Source organism: Python bivittatus, unplaced genomic scaffold (genome assembly GCF_059951505.1).
Source record: "Python bivittatus isolate LINGU-HERP-01145 unplaced genomic scaffold, Pbiv_v1 ctg000070_np1212, whole genome shotgun sequence".
Classification (NCBI taxonomy): domain Eukaryota; kingdom Metazoa; phylum Chordata; class Lepidosauria; order Squamata; family Pythonidae; genus Python; species Python bivittatus.
Genome location: NW_028277034.1, coordinates 26,789,565 through 26,804,249, shown reverse-complemented (window position 1 = coordinate 26,804,249; position 14,685 = coordinate 26,789,565).

Sequence of the window (14,685 nt, the reverse complement as noted above, 5' to 3'; positions counted from 1 at the left end):
TAATAACAGTATGCCAAACATTTCTTTTGCATTTTTTTACAACTGGTAGTCACTTTAACAGGAAGGAAAATCACTCCAGAAATTTTATTAAAAGGAGAGGACCACTTATGAAGGATTCTGTGGGTAGGACATGGGATCTTAATTTACTTACATAGTAACCAAAAAACATGGCCATGAACAATCTTCATATTTGCAGTGCTTTGCACTTTTCTTGATTTGTCAGCCTGTCTGGTAGTGTTCATCACAAAGTCAGATAATATGCACGGTTGGCTCACCAAATCATAATTTGTGTGATATCTTTAAGAATAATTGCAATGCTTTTAACTGATGAATATTTAGTTGTATATTTAATTTCTTTTCTACTCTGAGAATAATCTTGTTCATAAGCTACTTGTAAACTGCCAGGAGTCCATGTGAAGTCAGCAGTATAGAAATATTGTAATGACTGACTGGCTGACTGAATAAAATCATTAAGGCCATGTATATCACATTGATTATCCTCTAGAAAATCTGCCAGCAGACTCAGGCAGATGAAGCTACAATACAATCTTGAACGGAAATGAGAAGCACAATGCTCAAGGGTACTGAGATACACATCAGTTCTTCAAGAAGTCCCTGTGGAGAAAAGAGTATGTATGCATTATCTCACAAGATTTCATAATATCTCACAAGCTTTTAGTGGTTCTCATGAGATTTTGGCATTTCATTTGAAAACACCAAACTTTCACTATGTTCCACTCCACTGTACAATTCCACCATTCTTACTATCATTGTACAAAAACACAAAATCATAATATGATTATGTGCACTGGAAAGGCAAGTTTATAAAATGACATCAAGCTTCAAACATAATGTTAATCAATCCCAGACCTAAAATGGTTTCATGGTTGGATGTTACCATTTATATTGTCAATGCTAGTCTATTAACTGATTTAAAAATATAAGGATGGAGAAAGATGTACATATGCACTTTGGCCTTGACCTCATGCTCATCAGGTGCCCTATGTTGATAACAAAGGCCAGAAAACAAACTGTGATTTTTTAACAACATGAGGTAATGAATTTCATGCAATCAGCAACAATGCACAATCACGCTTCTTATTTGTGGAGAGTATGATACCTGTGTTTAACTGGATAAAAAGTGTGAATTTAATCATCCATTCACATTATTATGGGAAGGTTGAGACAAAGATAGCAGAACTGAAGTGGAGATCTTCCTCCTCTACATATGTAAGATTTCTAAACATTTGAATAGGACTTTTTAAAACTAATTTGGAAACAAATGAAGTCCACATTTGTAAATGTCATGCAGAGAGGGCATACTATGGACCCCGTCTGCAAGAGAATTTCATCTGATGGGGTCAAGGAGGCGAGCCTTCTCTGCAGCATCCCCTGCCCTTTGGAACACCCTTCCCCAGAAGTGAGGTTGGCCCCCTCCCTCTTAGACTTCAGAAAACGACTGAAGACCTGGTTTTGTTATTATGCATGGGCTGGTGATGGGAATGGTCAGTCTTGAGGATGGCTGGTTCCCTAATCCTGCCTGACCAATATTATCTGGTCCCAGGGTGCAACAATACCACCATGCTTGGATTTTATCATATTTAATCATTGTATTTTATGCTGTACTATTTATGTTTTTACTGGTTTTAACTGCTTGGTTGTGAACCATCCAGAGTACCTCCTTGTGGGGAAGTTGGGCTGTGATATAAATTTGATGGATGAATGAATGAATGAATGAATGAATAAATAAATAAATAAATAAATAAATAAATAAATAAATAAAATGCACATGGGACAAGCAGAGATTGAGTTAGAGGGACTGCCTCTTCCCAGTTACATCAACCCATCCCGTCAGGACCAGGAGGAGATGCATGTTACAGGTCCCATGTACGAAAGAGTGTCATTAGCCGGACACAGGAAGAAAGCCTTTTCTGCCATGGTGCCCACTCTAAGGAACATCATCCGCCCAAACATTAGATTGGTTCTGACTCTCCCAGCCTTTAGGAACCCTGAAGACATGGCTCTGCTACCGTACCTGGGGATCTGGCAATGAGGAGAGCTCTTACAAGGACTGTGTTGAACTCTGCCACTGATCATGATTTTATGTTTTAAATTGATACTGGATAGCTTTTTTAATGTTTTAATATTTTTTAACTTGTTTTTATTGAATTGTTTTTTACCTGTTGTGAACTGCCCGGAGTCACTTATATAAGATGGGTGGCCATTGAAATTGAATTATTAATAATACTCTCTTAGCATGTGTGTGTGTGTTTCATGTCTAGCATACTTGTTCATAGCAGTTTTAATTTAAGTGAAATGAATGTGTGTGTACATTTAAAAAAAAAAAATGTAATGAGAAAGACAAGAACTATCAGTTGGAAGCCTTCTTGGAGAGCTACAAAACAACATTCACTCTAAAACTGTTTATAGAGAAAGATAAGATTTTGGGAGGCTATTGTGCAAAGAATTGGAGGAAAAATGGTATGATATTACCATGAAAAGAAAAATCAAAGCTGGAAAGTAATATAAGGATGTGAAGAAAGGCAGGCATATTATGAGAAAGGTATGAATGACAGCAAAGTATAGTTAGCAAAACAAAGCAGACTGTCTGGCAATTCTGGATAAAGCAGGGCATTTCTTAGGTGAATATTTTTTTTTCCATGCCAACAGAGACAACGATATTTCAGGGCATCCTGGAAAAAACAAAACTTAAACAATGCTTCTGAACTCATAATATTCAACGTATGCCTTAAACACTTAACATTGTATATTACTTATGCTGCTGACTTTCCTTATCAACATAGACACTCAGTTTTCACAATTTTATCTGAGAGGTGGCACAAGTGAAACTTTGCTTTGTTTTTAGCAGTAAAATTGATAGACACATTATTTCACATATTGTATAATCTGGAACCAACAGGTCATTCATGAAAGGCAATTCAGTTCTTAGTCACATTTCCTGCATCCTATCTTTGTCTATTAGATTAAGCTTGAAGCAATTCTATTACAATGACTGGATTGCACATATCTGCTATGTAGATAAAGTCCTGGGTTCAATTTCTGGCACTCCTTCTGAAACTGATGAAATGGCAAGAAACATGAAAACAAAATCTGGCAAGATCATATAGATTCATTGTTAGCCACATTAAATAATGCCAAGCAAGGTAAACCAATTGCTATATCTGGTTTTCCTATACACCTATGTTTCAGATGCAGAATACAATTGAATTGTGCAACATACTTCTAGGATGGGTAATATGATACCTATAAACTGACGGAACTAGTATACATTTTATAAGTCTGGCTTTTTGCATCTGCACTTTCAGCTTCCAGTTCTACAACCTTTTTAAGCTTAAGATGTTCTTCTCAGGGACACTAAATTGGAAATCCTCTTCTGGTTCAGGATTCAAGAAGAGTAATCCAGTCTCCTAGCATGGCTGAAAGAGAGGCTAATCCAGATATAGTCAATTGAAGATACAGCTATGACAGTAATGAAACAATATGAGTAAAGCTTATTATCTTCATTAATTTTCACTCAATTTCCACCATACTGAGAAGATATTAGTTTGTTAATATAAGCTGCCTGATTTAGAAAGAAAGCATTCCCTAAGCAAAAAAAAAAAAAACCCAAAACAAAACAAAAAACAAACAAAACCCCCCACTGATATCATGCTGCCATCAAATTTCTTTGTTTCACAATTGTCCAAGTGATAAAAAGTTAATATTGTGTTAATGCAATTTTTAAATGCTTTATAATTGCTACCCTAGTGTAAATTAGTTCTTTTCATTACTGGTGTTTAGCCAGGCTCCTTGTCCTGTCAGTTTGGGATCTTGTAAAGGAGCCTCTTGAGTTTTGTCACAGATAACAGATTACTTGCAGTAACATGGAAATTAACTAAATTTAATTTCACAAATCATCCTCACTTTTATTTTACATGAACTCAATAAGATAAATGCAGAAAGATTAATATGAATGCCCGATTCCTAGTTTATACTATTAGTTCTTAAGAAACATTAGAACTTATGTAACAGACATTTTTTTTCTGAGAAAGTTTTGATATCTTTTAAATTTGAATTTATTTTCTCATGAATTAAGAAAGGCAGATTACTCAGATATTTTCTGAAAATATCCTACCATTCTATTATTGTTGTTATTGTTAGCATACATACACACAAACTCAATGCCATGGAATGATATTAGTTCTGAGCATTGTGGGAAATGCCACCTGGGGCCCACATTGGTAATATAGTGGCTGCTGTTTTCACTTGAAGCAGCAGAGAACAAGCTGAATGAAAAAAAGTTGTGGTGTCCTCAATTCTAATGGTGATCTGTACCCCAGAAAATATTGCAGGATGTTTCTTCACCACTGAAATGGAATGGAAAGCCATATATGCTATTCATGTTCTTTGTATCTTGTTTTTCAAGAATGCACTATAAACAAGGCTTCAGCCTCAACATACTACAGCTGTACTGTGGTTATTGGATAGCAGCATAGCTCCACAATCTGTATCAATTTAAAATTCTGGATGGTTTAAGATAATTTTATGTAGGTGTCTTGCAACTTTCTAGTTTTCAAATATCCAAAGAATTAACAACTATTGCCAGGTAACAAAATGTCACTCTAAATATTAATGTGTAAATAAGATCAAAGAGTATTTCCAGGTAAAACTTCCTTTAGAATTCCTTGCTTTCCACACCACACACATATATACCAATTATGGCATTTGAGAGTGAAGGGTAGAAGGGGCATGGTTAGACACAAACAACCTTGTGACAAGACAAATTCATTACAATAACAATACAGAGATGCCAAATCCCCCCCCCCCCACCTCCCATGAGAAACAATCAGTTCTCAACTCATTAGACATAGTGGTAGGAAAAAAGAGATAACTGGGAAAATATGTAACTGTCAGTTTCTGGTTTTCTGCTGTAATTTATGCTTTTCTAGTATCTGTAATAAAACTAGATTATCAGAGAAACTTGACTTTCTACCTGACCTTGAGTTCAGTTAATGGACTGAGTGAAACCTGAGACTAGGCATTATTCCTTTGGAGTGACAAGGAGCAACAAACCTAAATGTCATCAGTTTATCCATGAAATCTCACTTCAAAACTTTGAGATGATTATCTCGTCCATCAGTTTCTATTGTACAAAATATGACATACAGTAGAATTTTGTGAAACACCATTGGCCATGGCCATGGAGCTAACAGAAGCATTCTTGCCCTTTTTTTTTTCATGAACTAAGAAAAATGAAATAAATCATTCCATACAAAAAGGGAAAATGCATTTAAAAATAAATGTATGTCTATGTGTGTATGTTTTTAAAAAGAGTGAGGAATGATAAATACATAATACACATTTAGTTCTTTTTCATGTTATTATATTTCCTAATTTTAATAACTTTAGTTTGTTCAAATAATCTCACTTTTTTATTGTAAAATTATTCACTTGGAAAGAAGCAGCATGAGTGTTGGCGTGCAAAAATAAAACCTAAGTCCATATTTACTCAATTCAGACAAACGAAAATCTTAACATGTCTTGTTTATTGTTTCACAGGCAGGGAGTGAGGGGAGAACCAAGTAAAAACAAAGTAATTGACTACTCTTTAAAGATAATTATATTGTTTCTTCAATTTTTTTTTTCTGTTTTTAAAGCATTTACCTGACTATAAAGTTCCTGAGAGTTACACTGAATAGATACAGTTACATTAAAAATAATAATAATAAAGGAAAAACAATATTACTCATTTGAGGAATCGTGATGAATCAGTCTCTTGCTGACAATCAATACTCCTGCTGCTGCTGCTTCAGCAACAGGTTTAAACATATACCAGATCTGACCCAAAGCCTTTTCCACACAGGTCTGTGTCATTCCTCCATCGCGCTTTCTTTTGTGGTCTTCGATATTGCTAGTTGCCAGATTTTAAAAGTTCACAGGCTGCAAGGAAGTAAAAATGGGAAATGAATGCTGGGTTCTCTTCTGAAGGTTGGAACACTATATCAGCATAAGTTTTATTGCAGTCTTAGACCAGTGTGTGTGTGTGTGTGTGTGTGTGTGTTATACACATAAATCCCCACAATCCATCAAAACAACAGTAAAAGGAAAAAGCAAGGTGGAAAAAGTCAGAGTGGGGGATAAAGTTAACATTAAGAATGTGGAAGGAGTTAATGCTGTTGTGTCAGACAATATTTGCTGCCTTGTTCTCAGAGCAAGCAGACAGAATTTGGCTACATTGTGAGTAACAGTGTTCTTATTGCTTGCCAGGAAGGAAGGGGAGAAAAAGTATAGCAGTCATTTCTGCCTGGTGTTATTTTGTGGGACCATAATTAGTGTATCACACAAGTCTCTGTAGAAATGTCAGTACAGTTTTTTAACATGTTGCATATCCTCTATGGCAGTGTTTTTAAAACTTTGCCAACCCTAAGATGTGTGGTCTTCAACTCCCAGAATTCCCCAGCCAGCATGCTAGCTGGGGAATTCTGGAGTTGAACTCCACGCATGTTAAAGTTGCCAAATTTGATAACCACTGTTTTATGGCATGGTATTTCTCATTAATAACTGCTGAGGGCAGTGCATTAAACCTCACTAGGGCAAATGACTTATGATTTATAAGGATTGGCAATAATCAGCTGGCTTAGTAGTAAAAGTGAGTCTCCAAGGTTTATGTTGCCTTAGTGTCACACCAATATCTCGCTATCATCTTGTGTCAAGAATCTGTTGCTTCAATATCTGTTTTGCTTGATTGTATCCCATTTTCTGTATTGCCTTGCTAGAGAAGCAGGTTTGTTTTTGAACATACAACCTCTATTACAGAGTACATATCTTTAACTGATTTAATTAATTAATGCACCAGGTAGTAGTAAAAAGGTTTCTTATTGATAAGAATGTATTCTATTTTGAGTAGTCTGGCTTTTGGGAAGAAAGAAGAAAGAAGAAAGAAGAAAGAAGAAAGAAGAAAGAAGAAAGAAGAAAGAAGAAAGAAGAAAGAAGAAAGAAGAAAGAAGAAAGAAGAAAGAAGAAAGAAGAAAGAAGAAAGAAGAAAGAAAGAACCCTTTTCAAAAAAGGTTAGTTTTTAATTTTTTTAAGTAATTTTATTATCAACTATTTTATTATTAACCTACATTATTATTGCATATATTATTTCTAAAATTTATATGCCATCCAATTCCCAATTCACCACCCATTGGCAATTCTTTCACACTTTTTGAAGATCCAGCAACATAAAATAAAATTATTTAAAAATAATAAAATAAGTATACATTTCATTGATAATAAGTGTATACTTAAAAATCAGTATTTTGGAAGGATTTTATTACATGTATTTTAAAAATTGTCATACTAAAGTGGAAATTCTTGTAGAGATTTCTAAAAAAAATTGTATAAATAAAGAGGCACAACATAGTTTTGGGTAACCCCATATAAACACTGAAATCTGACTGAATTATTCATCCATATTGGCACTTAACTTGTTATACTTTATGAACACTACCTTTCTGAATTTGTCTCCTTACTGCATTGCTTCTTCAATAATCTGAGCATTACAAATATAAAGTGTGTTCACAAATCAAAGGAAACTGTCAAGAAGAAGTTTCTTAACAACACCATAGAGGCCTAGAAAATGATGCAGGTTAAGGCATCTTGCGATAATGTACTAAGAACTAGCCTAATGGAGGTATATTGCTTTCAACTGAATCTTAGTGTACTCTGATAACTTACATTTCTTTATTTTCTGGTGCATTATGTTCTATTTCATTGTACATACCACTCTATCATGAAGGATTGGCAGAATCTTTCTGGCAAATGAAATGGAAGAATGTTTGAACTAGTATTTCTGTGAATTGAAATTAATACTAGAGTGGCCAAGCCATTAATTTTCTATATCAAGGGACACTTTATTAGGAATAAACAAATCATAAATGTTTGCTAATCATTGTCCTGCATTTTTTTAGCAAATATCAGCATGGCTGGCTTTTTTTTTTTTTTTTTGGAAAAAAAAAAAAAGGATTATTTCCAATTTAAAGAACAAAAATCAGGGAAAATATCCTTGTCAAATATTGAAAATGTTGAGTTCGTGCCTTTAGATTAGTAGTAGGTAGTGGTGATGGGAATGCGCCCCCCCCCCCCACAGCTTTCTTGCTGACAGATTTCATTTTCCCAATTCTGGTTCAAAATGTGGGGAAGGGAAGGGAAGGGAAGGGAAGGGAAGGGAAGGGAAGGGAAGGGAAGGGAGGAAGGAAGGAAGGAAGGAAGGAAGGAAGGAAGGAAGGAAGGAAGGAAGGAAGGAAGGAAGGAAGGAAGGAAGGAAGGAAGGAAATTTCTCATGTCCAGTCTCATAGCATTAACTTAAATGCTAAAGATGCCTTAAGCCCACAGTTCTAGCAATTAAAAATTGTGATTGCACTGGCTTCTGCAACTTTTTTTTTCTTGATTATTATCAATTAAGCTCACAACTCTCATTAAGGCAAATAAATAAATGCCATATCAAATAAAAAGACATAGACCTAGTGTAAATTTGTTTTGTCTTATTGAAGTCGAGGCTCATAAAACTGTAAAAACATCTGCTGTTAGAAAATAAAACAAAATACTGCACAAATTAGGCAAAAGATTAAAAAAAAAAAAAAAGGAATGCATCATTAGTGTTGTATCTCTGCAGTACAATGTTTCTGCTCCATTTAGCACAATAGACAGCAGAATCCAAAGAGTCTGAAAGGATTTTTTCACTCTCTGGTGCAGTTTTTTCTATTTGTTATTTAGTCATATCTCTTACTTAAGTGATTGGGAGGGATTCCTTTCAAACAAGGGGAAGAACCAAGCTTACAATGCACAATGCAATCATTGAAAGTTGGAGGCATACCTTAAAGAAAGATCATGGCATTCATGTTTGAAATTTGAAGACATCACTTGAAAATTTGACCACTAAGTTAGGACTCATCCTGGATTTCACCTGAATGTATGGTTTCAACTGACTTTATTTACATCTCATTTATTTATCTGCATTTTGTTTTGAAGGTAGAAGCCTCTCAAAATGGATTTCACAATACATTAAGAATTCCTCCTCCTCCTCCTCCTCCTCCTCCTCCTCCTCCTCCTCCTCCTCCTCCTCCTCCTCCTCCTCTTCTATTTTAATAGCCAGGGAAAATAAAATGAACTTTATCAGAAATATACCATGGATCAATTTTCTATAGTCAGAAAGAGAGAATGTAGTTGTTTGTTTGATTATTTATTAAAAATTAAATGTGGCCACTCTCATTTTGTATTTCTAGACCACTTGTAATACCTAGAAATCAATTTAAAATTCAATATAACAGGGGAACTGATTAAAACTAAATAGTATGGAAAGTCTTTAAAATAAAACTCCTGAATAAACGAGATACAGTTCAAGTCCCTACCAAATTCTAACAAGGAGGTTGCTAACATCAAAGCCAATAACACACTGTTCCACAGTATAAGGCCTGCCACAGAAAAAGCAGAGATAACTATTGATATTAGATTACTATAGCAGGACATGCAAAAGGTCTCCGATTGATGATCTAAGCACGTGGGGTAAACTGTGCAATAGGTGGTTCTATTGAATATGGCTGCAATATTAGGGCTGCAAAATTCTGGACAACCATTAGATGACATCAGAACATTTTCTGTATTTCTTTGTTGCCATCTCATGGTCATTAATATATTTGCAGTCCAGATATAATGGTCCTAAATTTGGGCTGAGTCTTGTAAAGCATAAATATCATTGTGAATACCTTGAACAATAGTCTTCCAAACCCCCAACTTGCCAAAGAAGTTATGGTTGAAAGAGTGCTCTGACTACTTTCCCTGTTCAATACATCCAGGAACTGATAGATGCCAGCAATGATGTTGCTTGGCTGAAGTTAGAGTTGGCCAAAGATCCAATGCGAAGTCTCCAGGATTACAGAAATGAGACAGAGAGTTCTTAATCATCTTCTCCATTGACTTTCCATTTTTGTTGTTGGTAACTTTATAAACTGGCCTGATCAGTCTCCAGCTGCCACAGAAAATACAAATAGTGAATCATTATGTAATTGGAAGGGCAAGGCAACATTTTTAGCTCTTCTAAAGATTTTTGATAGGGTGGCTGAGGAGCAAAATGAGTGCTTTATGTTCCTAAAATGAGAAATATCAACCTATTGAGGATTTAAAGGGTCTGTATTATTATATGACATAGCTAAATTATTTATTATTGTTTTATATTTACAAATTTAATTTACATTCACTTTTCTTCCAGGAACTCAAAGCAGCATGCATTACATTCTTTCTTCCACTTTTTTCCCACAGAAACTCCAATACATAGATTGGACTGAAAGATTGTGAGCTTCCACAAGTAAAGATAGACTTGGACTTGGGCTTGAAATGAATCTTTCCAGTCCTAGTTCAACACCATAATAATATTACATCATTTTCACCATTCAAAATCATTGTCATCATCATCATTATCCCAAATGCAAGCAAACAAACAAACAACTCCTCCCCCCCAACAAACTGAAAGTTTTAACTCCAAGCAATCATTTTATGCCCACTTTTAAACTGTGGCAAAATTTAAACATACTTATAACCAAAACCTCTGCAATAAGATATCTGAAATGTGATGCACTTCATCCACTCTTGAGTACTTTTTTTTCTTACACTTTTCTTTTCTTTTAAATCCATTCCTTTACTTACTCTACATAACAAACTTTTTTTTTCTCTTGTGCCTTTGAGTCAGCATTGACTCCCGGTGACTGTCTGGACAAGTTTCTGAAGCTTTCTTGGCAAGATTTTTGGAAGTGGGTTGCTGTTGCTTTCTTCCTAAGGATGAGAGAGAGTGACTGGCCCAAGGGTCACCCAGCTGGCTTCATGTCCAAAGTGGGACTAGAACTCACAGTCTCCGGGTTTGTAGCTTGATGCCTTTACTACTACACCAAACTCACTCTCAACACAGTACATTATTAATGGAAAATATACAGATGCAAAAGAATTATTGATAGTTTCATTACTGTATAGTTAAAAATCTATGCAAGTGAATAACTTTGATAAAAATGCAACTTGGTCTGCAATATACATTACTAACAAATTAATCAAAGATGCAACATATTTAAACAATATTTAAGCATACTATTTGAAGAAACATGCTGGCTATTAACATCTGGAGATGTTTAAGCACTATGTATTCACAAATTCATTTTATCATTATTCCTGACTGAAATATTTGAAATTGTTATTGTATCTCTTAACTGTTCTCCAAATATATCTGTGAGGCCCTGTTCCAATTATGATTTGTACTGATTGATAATAGCACATACCATGATGTTAATTATGTGCAAAGGATCAAGCAGGAATTGAGCTGCTATGGGTTTTATACAAATAACAAAAAGTTTCTGAAGTCTAGGGAGATAAAAGTCATTTCAGTTTTTTTTTCCATATACAAGGACTCTTGACTTACTGTTCTTTCAACCTAGAGTGAACAATCCTGTAAGCATCAGTGCAGCAGTTGCTGTACACAGTTGTCTACAGAAACACAGTGATCTGTGAATAACATATAACAAGCAGCAAAGTGAGAACTTGATAAGCAACTTGTGAATTTTAATTATATAAAACTTAGACCTGAGATCAACATTTTCTGCTGAATATTTTCACATAGAAAGAGGTGAGGTACACTCATTTCTTAAATATGATCAAATGGTGATCCAGACATATTTATGTTTAATTAACATTTTAGCTTCCTAAAATCAAATTGCACATCAATATGAAACCATGAAGTACTTTGCACAGATCATGAGACTTTCCCACTTTTGACCCAGCACTGATGATTCTTATCAGTCAATCCTGTACTTACTATATGCACGTATGTGTGGTATGTAAATGGATATATTCCTGCATCTGAAAGTGTGTGTGCAGATTTCTTTAGCACCATAGAGTGGAACTAATGATTATTGGGATATCAGGTGGTGATATTTAACACTATCCTTTTGTAATGTAATTTTGAAGAACATTGTCAATTGGCAATGGTTTTAAGGTTGGAAAAACCTTACAAAACTCAGTCATTTATTTGTTTCAGTTTGGCCTGTCATGAGACAATACATGCTCAGGCCACATGTAGCTGTCTCCCTGGTCAATTTGATGCAGCAGTGACCTTGCATTGTGTTTGATGCCCTGATTTAGTTTGATGCTGTATCTTTGTTTGTGCTTTGGTTCCTCTTATTCCTCAGGGCTATCAGTTCCTTGTTTCAGCATCTTGCTCCTATATAAGAACATAATGTTATGTTATGTTTGTTTGTTTGAGATCTGGCGTGTCTGGTTTCATTTCATTTTGGGATATTCTATTTAACAGTTGGTAAGAGCTTTGTTTTCCATTACCCTTCTGTATGGAAACTGAAGGCCTAATGACCAATGTCCACATCTTTTTGTAAAAAAGGCCTGGGCATCTGCAGAAACCTCTCCGCTCCTTATGGATTGTGAAGTACAATGCGCACATGTACAAAAAGAGTGTATTATCATGACACCTGTATAAACAAGCATACAAATTAATTTTGAAATGAGATGACCTTCCTTTTATGATTCCATACCCCTTGACAACCTCCTACTTCTGCAGACACTGCTGAGTCATATCCTGATTACATGTTACAGTTGTAATGAGATTAGCCTTCCCGTTTCATATATTGCACATTTATAAACCTACATTTTACTGGCTACATTTTTCTCACTCTATTTCTTTGGCAATCTTTGATAGAATTTTTTAAGAATATTCTTGGACTTCTTTTTCTTCTAGTATGTAAGCAGTTTCCCAGGTGGGAAACATTTTGTCCTGTTCATCTAGAAAGAGGAAGTGATTGTTTTTTATTTGTACCCGTGTGAATTATTACCATGATCAATTTTGACCTGATCATGAATATTGTTGAATCATGATGACATGTAATAATATGGTGGGGTTATAAATTAGATATACCGTTATCAGTACATGTTTCATAAATGAATGCTGCTCAGAGGATATATATGTATAAAGACATAGATAAAGACATAGACATAGACATAGGCATAGACATAGACATAGACATAGACATAGACATAGACATAGACATAGACATAGACATAGACATAGCCATAGCCATAGATATAGCCATAGATATAGCCATAGATATAGATATAGATATAGATATAGATATAGATATAGATATAGATATAGATATAGATATAGATATAGATATAGATATAGATATAGATAAAGTCTATTGTATATATGTACAAAAAAAATTCACCCTTTCAGTCTGGGAAGATTGATGTCAGGCCTAGTCCAAGGAACTCCAAGAGACAATATAAAATCAGTTCAGTTATGTTTATTAGCTACAACCTCTAGCAAGAATCTTCCCAGACTGAAACCCCAGGTCCCAAGTCAGCCAGCCACAATAGTGTGAATTCCTCAGGGAGGTGCCAGTCTCATCCTCTTGTAGTTCCCACACTCCTGCTGCAAGCTAAGAAAATGCTTATCTCCCTGAGCCTGGTCTTCATAATTCCATTCCATCACACTATCTCACCCATTAATGTCATTTGGACTTAGTTTCCCCTGGACCTGGTGACTGGAGTAGTTGTCCCAATGTGTATTGTCTATATATTTCAGTTTTTGTAACAAGAGAAATATTGCATAGAACAGCAGTTCTCAAACTTGTTGGTCTAGGATCCCTTTACATTCTTCAAAATTATTGAGCACCCAAGAGAACTTTTGTTGATGTGGATTATATCTATCAATACTTATTGTATTAGAAATTAAAACTGAGGAATGTTTAAGATGTTTATTAATTCATTTAAAAACAACTATGAGTGCATTACATGCTAACATAAATAACATATTTTAATGAAAAATAACTATATTTTCCAAAACAACAACATCAAATAGTGAGAAAAGTGGCATTGTTTTACATTTTTGCAAGTTTTTTAAATGTCTGCCTTAATAGAAAACAGATGGATTCTTATATCTGCTTCTGCATTGAATCTGTTGCAGTATGTTGATTTAGTTGAAGTACATGAAAAATCTGTCTGGGCTCAAAACAGATATATAGTTGAAAAAAGGAGATGTAATAACAGTCTTTTCAGATAATTGTAGATATCCTTTGTTACTACACCAAAACTCAATAAGTGGTAATAAATATTAGTTTAAATGTAGAATCTGAAACTATATCAGTGAACTTCTGATATTTTGTTGTATTAAAAGACACTGGAGTATCTTGCAGTTTGAATGGTTCTTTTATCCATGCATGATTTTGTAACATGATACATAGGTCATGCATCATACATATGCCATGGAAAACATTGGTTTACTATGTTATACAGATCTTTCAAATGTTGGCACATTTACAGAGTATATGATCTGAACCATGGTGTCAGAACCTGCATCACCCAACTGTTGTTGTTTTCCATTGTATTGCATTTGTTGGGAGTTGGATTGATTTGTTTCTGCCACTTGTAAAAAAGGAGGGGGAGGTTCCTGTTAAAGGTTGTAATGGGAGCTGGGAAGCAGCTTAACCATATATTGGCAATTTAGACTGGCTTGATTGCCGGCAAAGCAGCTGGGGCCCAAAGAACCAGGAAGGAGCTCGGGTAGGAGGGAGAGGAAGGAAAGAGGTCACCACCAGGTGGAGAAGAATCGAGATGCCAGGCAATAAGGGTAGGGGAGATAAATAGAGGGAAGTT